Raw genomic sequence first — 11,909 nt, 5'->3', positions numbered from 1 at the left:
GGTCTCGACAAGCCCGACGCGTCTGTCAGGTGTTTGAGAGTGTGAATGTCTGTGGTCGAGCGCTACGCGCTCGACAAGTCATGTTTGTGTGTGAGAGTGTGTGTGCGTTTTTTGTATTTGTACACGTGTGTATGAGTGCATGTTGGGGTGTGTGTGTCTGGACATGGTGGCCTATGTCTGAGGCTGCGCGCTCGACTTGTCATTTTTGTACATTTGAGCGTGTGAAAGGCCTTAGTCGAGCGCTACGCGCTCGAAAATTCGTGTGTGTGTGTGCGTTTTTGTGTTGGTACACGCGTATGTGTAAGTGCGTGTCCATGTGTGTGTGTCTGGACATGTTGAATGATGTCTGTGGTCGAGCGCTGTGCGCTCGACTTGTCATCGTTGTGTGTCTTGAGTGTGTGAAAAGCCTGAGGTCGAGCGCTGCGCGCTCGACTAGTCGTCTGTGTTGCAGAAACAATAGGCCCTTCGCCCTTGGCAGGCCAGGGGCTCGGGCCTAAAAACACACATTAATATACTGAATTGTTATCAAATGTGGAGGGTAAATTATAAGAAAATGATCTCAAACTATGTTTCCTTATTCTGTCCTGGAACATTTAAATTTTCTGACAATGTGCTGACAGTCCGTGCTCCGTGGGCACACGGGGGTGGGGGGGTGGGGGGTTCTGCGCTGACAGAGCGACATCGATGTGAATGAATGAACTGAGGGAACGAATGAGTTCTCCACTTATTATTTAAAGTGGAGATGAATGTTAAACACAGGAATATAGGGAAACCGCGCATAGTGAAGTTGGACTATGCGAGATTTGGAAGAGTGAGGAGCCGATTCTTGGCTAAAGAATCTGCTAGTGTGTGGTCTGCTCCGGAGTGACACCCCACGCTAGAAGATCAGGAGTGGAAGATCGGGTGCGATCTGCCCTCTGCTGTCTTCTAGTTTGTGGTCTCAGAATCGGGGAAGATTGAAAAAATCCTGTAGTGTGTGGCGGCCTCAAGCCGATTATACGTGGTCCATGTAAACGTGCCTACTCTGTTAAGTGGTGTTTCACTCTGTTCCGAGCTGCATTCCTCTGTTCAATGCTGTTTTCCTCTGTTCGGTTGTGTTTCACTCTGTTCGGGGCCGTTTCATTCTGATTCGTTCTGTTTCACTCTGTTCTGAGACGTTTCACTCTGTTTGGGGATTTTTCATTCTGTTTTACTCTGGTCGGTGCTGTTTCATTCTGATCCTAGTCATGTATGCATGATCACGATCACTATCACACTTGCATGATCACGCTGATCTTTAAGCACTGTTCACATTCTACATGTGGACTCAGTTACCTTGTTTTCTTCTGGTGGGTTAGACTACTGGTGATCTGTCATAGCCGTGTCCTGATGCTCTTGTGTAATTTCATACCTGGATCCTCAGCTTCACTCCCCAGTTTACTATCTGCTATATTCTCCAACAAAATTCCGGAGGATGCCCTCTGTCATATCCTTATGTAGGTGTAGTAGCCGATTGTCTGGAGTGTCCAAATTAATTAAAAGACCGTCATATCTTTGCACTCTCTTCTTTCTCTTCAATCTTTTTTATTGTTTTTGTTTGTGTTGTCGTTTCCTTGTTCACAAATTTCTTTCTTCCACTTTCTTCCACTTTTCTGTCTTCTTACCTGTCTTTCCGTTCCCCTGTCAGTCCAGCAATATCATGTATCAGTACTCAAAATAAATGAAATAAATTAAGAAAGCATATTAAAGCTAGGGTTGGCGATCTGAATGAGAAACATTTTTTTATATACTGGTTAAAATGATCTTTGTGACCCGATGGGAAGCAATTCATAGCATGTTTTTAAAGTAGTTTGAAAAATATCCGCTACCTACAGCAGGAGTAAAACGGGAAAAACAGCAACCAATCGTCTTGACGGGACACCTTTTTTTAAACCAATCAAATCCCTTTGCCGTTCGACCTGCCCCCTGCGCATACTTGTCAATGGCGTGCACTGACCCTGGTTCAGTGCGCGCGTAGAAGGACGGAGCGTCGTTGCAGAATGGCGGAGAAGAATGTTTGGGGGTTTACTTACTGTTGAGTGCGCCATAACTTGGAGTTGTGCAAATACAGAAAAACGAAGAAACGAAGTGCTGAAGACAGGTTACGCCAGGAACGCACTGGACGCGGAAGCGCTGTGCGCACCGCGTGCGCTGCAAACGTCTCCGCGTCTCCGCTCCCAACGGGAGCTCCTCCAATGGGGTGGGAGCTGGGCGGAGCCTTGGGGAGATGCTACATTCGTGCTACATGCTAGTTTTCCAAGATCGCCAACCCTAGCTTTAACGAGAGGAGCTATACATTTATAAGCTCCTTTTGGAAGAGCATATCTGTTGGACACATAACAGCAGCCAGACTTCCATTCTGCGTCTTCTGTAGGGTATCAGAGGAATAAGGGAGCTGACAAGGACCTGGACCAGGTCAGGGTGATGAAATAGGACAATCTCAGTTTTGGTTTCATTGAGTCTTAAGAAATGTAGGTCCATCCATAGATTAATGTCACTCATGCAGTGAAACAGAGCACGAAGAGAGTCTTTGGACTGGACCTTTAAAGGCATGTACACCTGCACGTCATCAGCGAAGCAATGGAAGGACACGCCATGTTTCCTGAATATTGATCCCAGGGGAAGTGTGTACAGGGAAAACAGGAAGTGGTCCAGAACTGACCCTTGGGGAACCCCACAGGTTAGAGGGGCCACTGAGGAAAACTGCCCTAACTGTATGCAAAGCGTGGTCCAAAACACATCTGTAAGGTGTTACTGTATCTCTGCACATCCAGGAGACGTCCTCAGAGGAACCAGAATTTATACATCTTTCTTGGATGTTGTACAGATGTCTTGTCGGGATGTTGTATTGATGCCAAATAAAAGATGTTTCATTGACGCAGATATTTGACATCCAGACGACGAGCTCAAACACGCAACAACAAATTTAACGCACTGTGGCACCAACATCATGGCAGCCACCACTACAATATCTATTAATCTTCATAATCATGAGTTTCAGTGAAACATTGCATTCAGTGTTACAAATAGGCTCATATGTTATTTTCAAGAAGAGATTTTGCCTACCGTTAACATCTGGAGATAGACTGCCGCCTTTGACGCTCACTGTGAACACTTCGAAACAGTCCTCACTGAAGTGTTTCTGCAGGAAAAAGATGATGAATACGAGGCTTGTTAGAAAAAATAAACAACCAGTGAATCAGAGATTCTGCTGGTGTTTATGTCTCACGTTGATTTTCTTTTTCCTGCTGAACTGTTTCTTCACTTTCACCTTGATGTCGTTTGTGCTTTCAGGAAAGAAAAGTGAGAGTTGGTATCCTGAAATTTTTGGGGGAAAACTAACAAGTGGCATGCAAACATTTTTTTTTTCTTTCATTTTTAGTATAGCTGAAAGGCCTCACAGTTTATTTTGCACTTTCATCATATTCCACTTTTTGGAGCTTTTTGTCAATCTAATAAACTTTTACTCTACTTGAGTTCACTGTGTTATATGAACATTTGAGCAACCTCATTTGAAACCAAAAATAATCCTGTCTGGTAGTGGTGATGTTTGTTCATTTTGCAGATTTTGTCATTTATGTTGTGTTCATTGCAGCAGCTTTGCCCAAAACATGCTTGTAAAACAAATATCTTTGTTTGGCTACTTCAGGAGACAAAGTGCGAGGCTGAAAGAGAAACTCTCAGCCAACGACCCTGCAACAGTCTTAAAGGATAAGTTCGGTTTAAACAGTTTTAATGTTGTTTATGGAATGAAGTACAAAAATATACTCACCCAGAAGGTTTTTCTGATCCGAACAGTGCTTCGGGAGAAAGTTACATCCAAAATCGAGCGGCGCACATCCCTATACTGTTAGCAGATTGGGCATGTATAGCGCCGCTAGCAAAATGGCTTTAATCGTCCAAAAACTCATTAGTTTCACCAATATTTCATCATGGTCCGCTCACGCCTCTCCTCCACGACAGCCCGGTGTTGCGAGATATGTCATATATGCAGATATATGTTCGATTTGAATGTACTACTTGGCGTCCACACGTATCTAGACACCTACATCTAGATATCTATGTCTATATGTCTAGGCTGTAGTGTGAGGAGAGCTTTTTATATATATTTAATCTGACTTAATATTATTATTACTCATTTTCAGCTGAGATCTTAGTCACCTAATGCAAAAGTGTAAAATACAGATGTTTTGAATTGACAGCTTTGTTTTACTCACACAGCTGCTGTAACATTTTCAATTTGATCTGATTTGTTGCAGATGAAGTGAATTTGCTGACACTGGCCACCAGGTCCCATGTGGCTACTGGCACATTTCAAGATCTTCCAGGCTTCTTTGTCAGATGCTGGTCGAGTCACATCAGTCACAATCCATACTGTAGAACAGCTTCCAACCATCTGAAAGAGACATTTGTTGTGCAGAAATAAACATCATTGCCATGAAAAAAATTCATAGAATTAGATTCCAAATAAATGAAAACCTAAAACAGAAGTAAAAGTTTTTAACTGACGTTTTTCCACATTTGATCTCTGCTCTTGTTGACGTCTCCACTTCCAGGAAGGTCTACAAATGTAACATCCTGGAGAAGATCAGAGTTTGGTACTCTGAGTGTCGCACACTTCACCAGTGGCCAATACTGCTTCTCCACTTCTTCAGTTTTACTTTTGATGAATTTCTCACATTCTGCTGACAGCATTTCAGCCTGTAATTAAAAAAAAAATGCAGTGTAGTTTGTTTCACATGGTTTATCAATCACATTGAGTATTATAATGTATAATTTCATGTATGTTAGATTCATTACACACAACTGAAGTAGTTCAAGCCTTTTATTGTTTTAATATTGATGATATTAGCCAAAAGGTAAAGAAAAACCAACAATCCCTATCTCAAAAAACTAGCATACTATGAAAAGGTACTCTAAACGAGCTATTAACCTAATCATCTGAATCAATGAGTTAACTCTAAACACCTACAAAAGACTCCTGAGGCCTTTAAAAACTCCCAGCTTGGATCATTACTCAAAACCGCAATCATGGGTAAGACTGCCGACCTGGCTGCTGTCCAGAAGGCCATCATTGACACCCTCAAGCAAGAAGGTTAATAGTGCGTTCACACCGGAAGCGTCATGGGCTTTGTCAACGCTTGGGACGCCTCGAAGCTGACACTTGTTAAGCTTCAAGCACAATGCTTGACACCAGGTGGTCACAAGCTCATGACGCTCGCGACGCTCTTGACGCCCGTCAGTTCATTGGTGCGTGGGAGGCTGTGATTTCTGTTTCCAGCTATGGCGGATCGCATTAGGCTTGGCTTTATTTGTTAGCTAGCTAACCCTATCCTTTCTATTCTTGTCTCTGTAGTGGTCTGACGACGTGTCATAAAGCTCAGGATCAGCGCACACAGCCACAATCAACTTGTCTTCCATCTTTGTCTTTCGTTTCCGGACTCCTGGTCCTGAGGTAAACGACGTGAAACATAGTGACGTAGCACCGGAGGGATCGTCTCTGATTGGTTGACGCCCAGCGGCAGCGCGTCGAAAGTTCAGTTTTCCGAACTCTCAAAAAGCGACGCTCACGATGCTCCTGACATTGGGGACTCACGTCGTGGGCGTCAGACGCTCGAAACGCTCGAGACACTTGAAAAGTCGACGCTCCTGACAAGGGCTGAACAATATGGGCAAAATTTCAGATCTCGATATCCATGCCAGATATCTCGATATCGATATAATATATTACAATGGATTCAGTAAAAGTTAAGCATAAAAATAAAAACATAATACAAAAAGATGTAAAAAAAAAATGCAGTTTTATTAATGAGAACTCACTGCCACTACCACCAAACTCGTTTGTGCAGATTCTGCAGCCGCCCTCTGCCATCAGCTGTCAACCAGTAAACGAGGGTTGTGATTGGCTGGCCTGACCTGTGCATGGGCGAGCTTGCATGCAGGGCAAGCAGGGGAAATCTTGATATCGTTGATTTTGAGAAACTAATGTCCTGAATGTTCATATCCTGATATCGATATGATAACGATATATCATTCAGCCCTACTCCTGACGCCCCTGAAGCGCCGCGCCGCCCCACCGCCCGCCGCTCCACGATGCTCGTCCAACATAGATTTTGCATAGAAAAGAGCCACCCGTGACGCTTGCGACACGTCCGTTGTGAACGCACCATTAGACACAGAAAGACATTTCTGAGCGAATACGCTGTTCCCAGAGTGCTGTATCAAGGTACTTCAGTGGGAGGTCTGTGGAAAGGAAAAAGTGTGGCAGAAAACGCTGCACAACGATAAGAGGCGACCGGACCCTGAGGAAGATTGTGGAGAAGGGCCGATTCCAGACCTTGGGGGACCTGCGGAAGCAGTGGACTGAGTCTGGAGTGGAAACATCCAGAGCCACCGTGCACAGACGTGAGCAGGAAATGGGCTACAGCAGGGGTCGGCAATTAGATTTGGCGGCGGGCCACTTTTTTGGGGGGCACTTCAATCGCGGGCCAAGGCTCTTCGGCTCGCACGCGTCCATCTGCGCTAGATGCACGATTTTTATCGCTGGTGTGTGAATTCATTCGCGCGACACGTCACGCTGAAGACTGCGAGCCTTTTGCCGCTTTTACAGCAAAATATTGCACTCCTTCAGCACCACCGGATACAACAAATCAACATGGAGAACGCGATGCTTTATGTCATTTTTTTTTAAATTGTAAATATACACGTGCATAGCAAACATTATGTCAGGGGGCATACAATAAGTGATCAGTTTCTTTCAAACACTTTAAATTTCTCACAGATACTGATAGTTTTTACAGCCTTTTTGTTTTCAGAGTCTTTTAACATTTTTATATAAGAGAGGACAACATTTTTGAAGTGGGTAAATGATGGCTTCTGCCTGCTATATTTGCATTTATAAATAAAGAATTTAGATTTTAGGACAGTAAATTGATGATTAAAAAAATCCGTCCTTTTCCTGTTTTCTTAAGAAACAAAAAAACACATTTTCCCACCTCAAAGTAAAGCCCTTGTATACATTATTAATTCCAAAGCGACAGAAATCATTCCAAAAGATCTTGGAGTCCTCACATGTCCAAAAGATGTGTTGAGTTGTTTCAGGGTGATTTCCGCAGAAAAAACAGGTCACATCAATGTCCCTTTTACATTTTATCATGAAGTTGTGAGCAGGATGCTTCATGTGATGTTGGATCGACCACGAAAAAGATCACAAAGGGCTACTAGACGGAGGCGCTATGATATTGATATAATTAAAAAAAAAATTTAAAAAAAAGCTATGATATTGCCATGTATTTCCAGCGGTTGTCAATGGAGCGCCACCTAACAGCCTGGCATGTTATTACAACGTTTCAGCCATTCTGAAAACAGTCATGTGGACGGTCAGAAATATTGAATCAACTCCGTCTTTACGGGCAAACGTTTTTGGAACTATGAGCGTTTTGGCTTCATGTGGATGGGGCCCCCTCAGCCACACCTGTTTTGCCTTAATGGCACTCAGGTGTGTCTGTGGTCATGTAAAAAGAAGGGGTGAGAGCACACAGACGTGAAGACAAGGGGCACACACGTAACACCTCGACCCTAAAGAGGGGTGGGAGGGGTGAAAGGAGGGGAAGGGGGTTGTGATACCATGGCTCTCGGGGAGCTGTCCCAGTTTAGTTTAGTTTAGTTTAGTTTAGTTTATTTAGCACATACAATGAAATATATCACATAAACCAGTGCAGAAAAAAGACACAGTGCAGGGAGGAGCGGGCAAGCCAAAGGCTTATGAAGAGCCCCCACCTAATAAAATTATGCAGATATCGTCAAAAAAAAACAAAAAAAACCAACAACAAATAAATAAAATAAATAAATAAATAAAATAAAATACAAAACAACAAAAAGCGTCATAAACTCTCATGCAAAACAAAAGAAAGAAAGAAAGAAGAAAAAAAAGACAAAAGAAAAGAAAAATGCTGTTGACCTTATATGGACATGCTCATAAAAATTGACATTTTTGTTGATCATTATAGGCAACACTGAAAATAAACTAAAAAGAAGTTAGCAGTCTACGGAAAAGCTAAAGTACAGAGCTCTCTTTGGCTACACTTTTGAATTAGATGCTCTCTTGCGCGACTTTTAAAGTTAGATAAAGATCTACAATTGTTGGCAATGTGGTACCAACTGTTCCAAACTTTGACACCTCTATACCTAAACAAAAATTGGCTTCTAGATTTAAGACATTTGGGCAGATGTAGAGCTGAGGCCTGTCGTGTTGAGTAAGAATGAAAATGAGAATTTGCTGCAAAGTACATCCTAAAATGCTCAGGGACCTTGTCATCTGAAGAAAATATCTTGTACATAAAAAGGCATTTTTGATAACTGTTTATATCATAAATAGTGAGAATCTGGAGATTTTTAAATAAGGGAGCAGGCAGGGTAGCTGCCCATGGGGGCTGGTTCTGCTGAGTATGGTCATGGCCCTCTGCCTGAGTAGGCGGGGTTTGCTCTTGGGCTCTTGGGACTCTGGGCCGTCTACTCTTCCCGTCCTGGGTGTCCGGTGCCTGGTGGGGTTGGTGTCTGCCGGTCTTGGCCCCCTGGCTGACGGGGGTTCCTCTGCCCCCTTGTGGACCACTGCGTGGACGTCTTCCTGGGCTGGTGGCTGCGATTTGAGATCTGGGATTACTGACAACTGATTGTCTGGGCCCTGAGGCATTTCTGGCCTGCTTCTGGTCTTCTCAGAGGTCAGAGGTTATTTTTGCTCACATTCTGTATTTGGACTCAGTCATCATGTTGGCAGGCGGTCGTCTGGAGTGTCGGTTCCAATTGAAGGATCACTGTTTATCTTTGCATTCCCTTCTTTCTCTCCACTCTTTCGTTTCGTATCGTTTATTTGGGCATATCACATATCAAACATATCAACAGGAATATACAAAACCATTCAATGAAAGCCCAAAAGGAGTAGGCTGAAGCAGAACTTATCAGTGCCTACCCCTTCCCATATCTCATAATTCTATCACTAAGGGTCACATGGCAGTGTTGTTGTATTTATATATGTTTTATCATCCATACCCAGGCCATTACACAGTAACATGTGCATGTGCCTGCCTATGAATGTGTGTGTGTGTTATGTAGTACAAGATTCATATCCTGGCATGCCACACAAGTGTGTGTGCATGCCTGGACATGAGCTGCATCATTAACCATACATAATCATTATTCATCATTATTCAAACCAAGCAAACAATAGTTCATATTATTACAGTATACTCATAATCATTCTATGTATGACAGTATTATCATATTTTGTGTGTTCATTATCCATACCCAGGCCTATGCACCCTAACACGTGCATGTGCCTGTTTATGAGCGTGTGTGTGTTATGTCATACAGTATTCACATCCAGTGTTATGTTTGTCTGGCATATTTATCAAAAATACGGCGCATACACAGTTTTTTAAATTGATGTATAGTTATGTCACTTTTTAGGTTCCCATCTAAACTATTCCATAGATTTACGCCTCTCCGGGTAATACATTGGCTTTTGAGGGTCGTACGAACACGTTGAACTTTTAATTTAAGAATTTGCCTGGAAGAATAATTGCCCTCTCTATTAGCGAACAGACAATTTATGTTACCGGGAAGTAAATTGTTTCTTGCCTTGTAAAGTATTAACAAAGATTTCAAATTTACTAAATCCTAGAAAGCTAGATCTTAGGAACAATGACTTTGTATGGTCCTTGAAGCCCACATTGTGAATGATCCTGATAGATTTTTTTTTTTTAAGTCTGAATAAAATCTCCAAGTGGCTTCTGTAGGTATTTCCCCAAACCTCTACACAGTATGTGATTTAAGGAAGGACAAGTGAGCAGTACAAGATTTGGAGAGCTTTTTGGTCAAGAAGGTGTCTGCATCTGCTCATAACTGCAGATACTGTTGATTTGCGGCTTCCAGCTCATGTTGTGACTCAGAATCACTCCCAGAAACTTGTATTCTTTCACTCTTTCTATTATGCATTATAATAGAAAGAGTTGCATTATCTATTTTAAATTGAATTTGTGTCTTCTTTGAATTTACCAAATGAGTACATTTAGCGATAATTTATTGTTATTGAACCACTCTTTAATTTTACAAAGTTCTGCTGTAATCTCAGTCACAAGGAGCTGCAGATTTTTGCCTGAGCCTACTATTGTAGTATCATCTGCAAATAATATAAATTTTAGTTTTGGTGATACATCACACAGATCATTTATGTATAGCAAGAACAGTAAAGGTCCTAACACTGACCCCTGGGGGACACCACAGGTTATGCTTCTCCAACTTGAACTATGCTCACCTATCTGCACACACTGCTGCCTGTTTGTTAAGTAAGATTTCAGCCAATTATATGCAGTTCCTCTAACTCCATTTAGATGCAGTTTGTTCAAAAGTATGTTATGTTCTATTGTGTCAAAGGCTTTTTTTAAGTCTATGAAAATACCCACAGAATACATCTTGCTGTCGATTTTATCCGTTACCTCTTCTATGGTAACGGATATTCTATCCGTTACCTCTTCGATCAGTCAGCGCAAGAGCTGTTGACCTGTTGTTTCTAAAGCCATACTGGCTGTCACTGAGTATATTATGCTTATTTATGAAGCCTCTCAGGCGTGTAACAAATAACTTCTCCAAAATTTTCGATAAATGAGAAAGAATTGATATCGGACGGTAATTGGTGAACTGATGACTGTCTCCGTTTTTATAGATTGGGATGACTTTAGCTATTTTCATAAGATGAGGAAATTCTCCAGTTACAAAGGAAACACTGAATATGTGAGTTAAAGGTTTTACTATATTCAGTATTACTTTTTTAATTATAGTCACATCTAGTTCGTTGTAATCCGTGTTTTTTTTATTTTTACACCCATGCACTATTTCAATAATTTCATTTTCGTTGGTTGGACTGATAAATAAAGAGTGGACAATATTAGTAACCTTGTTGGAGCTTTGCTATTATGTGAAGCAACAATATTGGATGCCAGCTGAGGGCCAATGCTGACGAAGAATTCATTAAATGCGTTAGTCATACACTCAACATTTGTTATTTTTCCTCCATCTTTCATCATGTAGTCCGGAAAAGAGACACTTTGGGGGTCCTTTTTCATGACGTTATTTAAAACAGACCACAGATTTTTCATATTACATTTATTTTTTTCTGTCAAATCTCTATAGTATTCTTTCTTACAGGTTTTAATTATACTAGTCAATTTATTTTTGCATTTTTTATACTTGTTTTCAGATTCAGGTGTTCTTTTCCGTAGAAACATTTTGTATAGTGTGTTTTTCTTCCTACACGCATTTAATAATCCCTTCGTAATCCATGGGCAAGATTTTTTCATTTGTGAGGATGTGTGCATTATTACAGGGCAATGTAAGTCATATAGTTGTTTGAATGTGTCAATGAAACATGTATACGCTTTATTTACATCTTTTTCTCTTCATTTTTATACCAATTTTGTTCCGACAAGCTTTGGTTAAAGGCATCTATTGCATGTTGTGATCTCTGTCTGATACTTTTCTGTTATTAGTTTTTTTTTTTTTTTTTGCTCTTATTTTTTCGAATAATACAAAAATTGGTAAGTGATCACTAATGTCATTAAACCTACACCTATGAACTTTTCAACCTTAAAGGGACTTAAAGCAACACTAAGGAACTTTCAGTTTTCGTTGATTTTGGCGGCGCCAGTGGACAAAAGCGGTAGTGTTTTGCCTGACCGAATACTACAGTTCCCATGAGGCCTAGCACGTGGTGTCGTAAATTGCTGCTCCCGGTGGCATGCTGTCGGACTAAACTCGCCTACATTTGTTTCCAGTGGCTGTGTGAAGGACGGATAGCGACGAGGTAATGAATCTAAATGAATCTAACGGTGGCTAAA

This window comes from Salarias fasciatus, chromosome 4 (assembly GCF_902148845.1).
Source record: "Salarias fasciatus chromosome 4, fSalaFa1.1, whole genome shotgun sequence".
NCBI classification, from domain to species: Eukaryota; Metazoa; Chordata; class Actinopteri; order Blenniiformes; family Blenniidae; genus Salarias; species Salarias fasciatus.
This window is presented reverse-complemented; position numbering follows the sequence as displayed.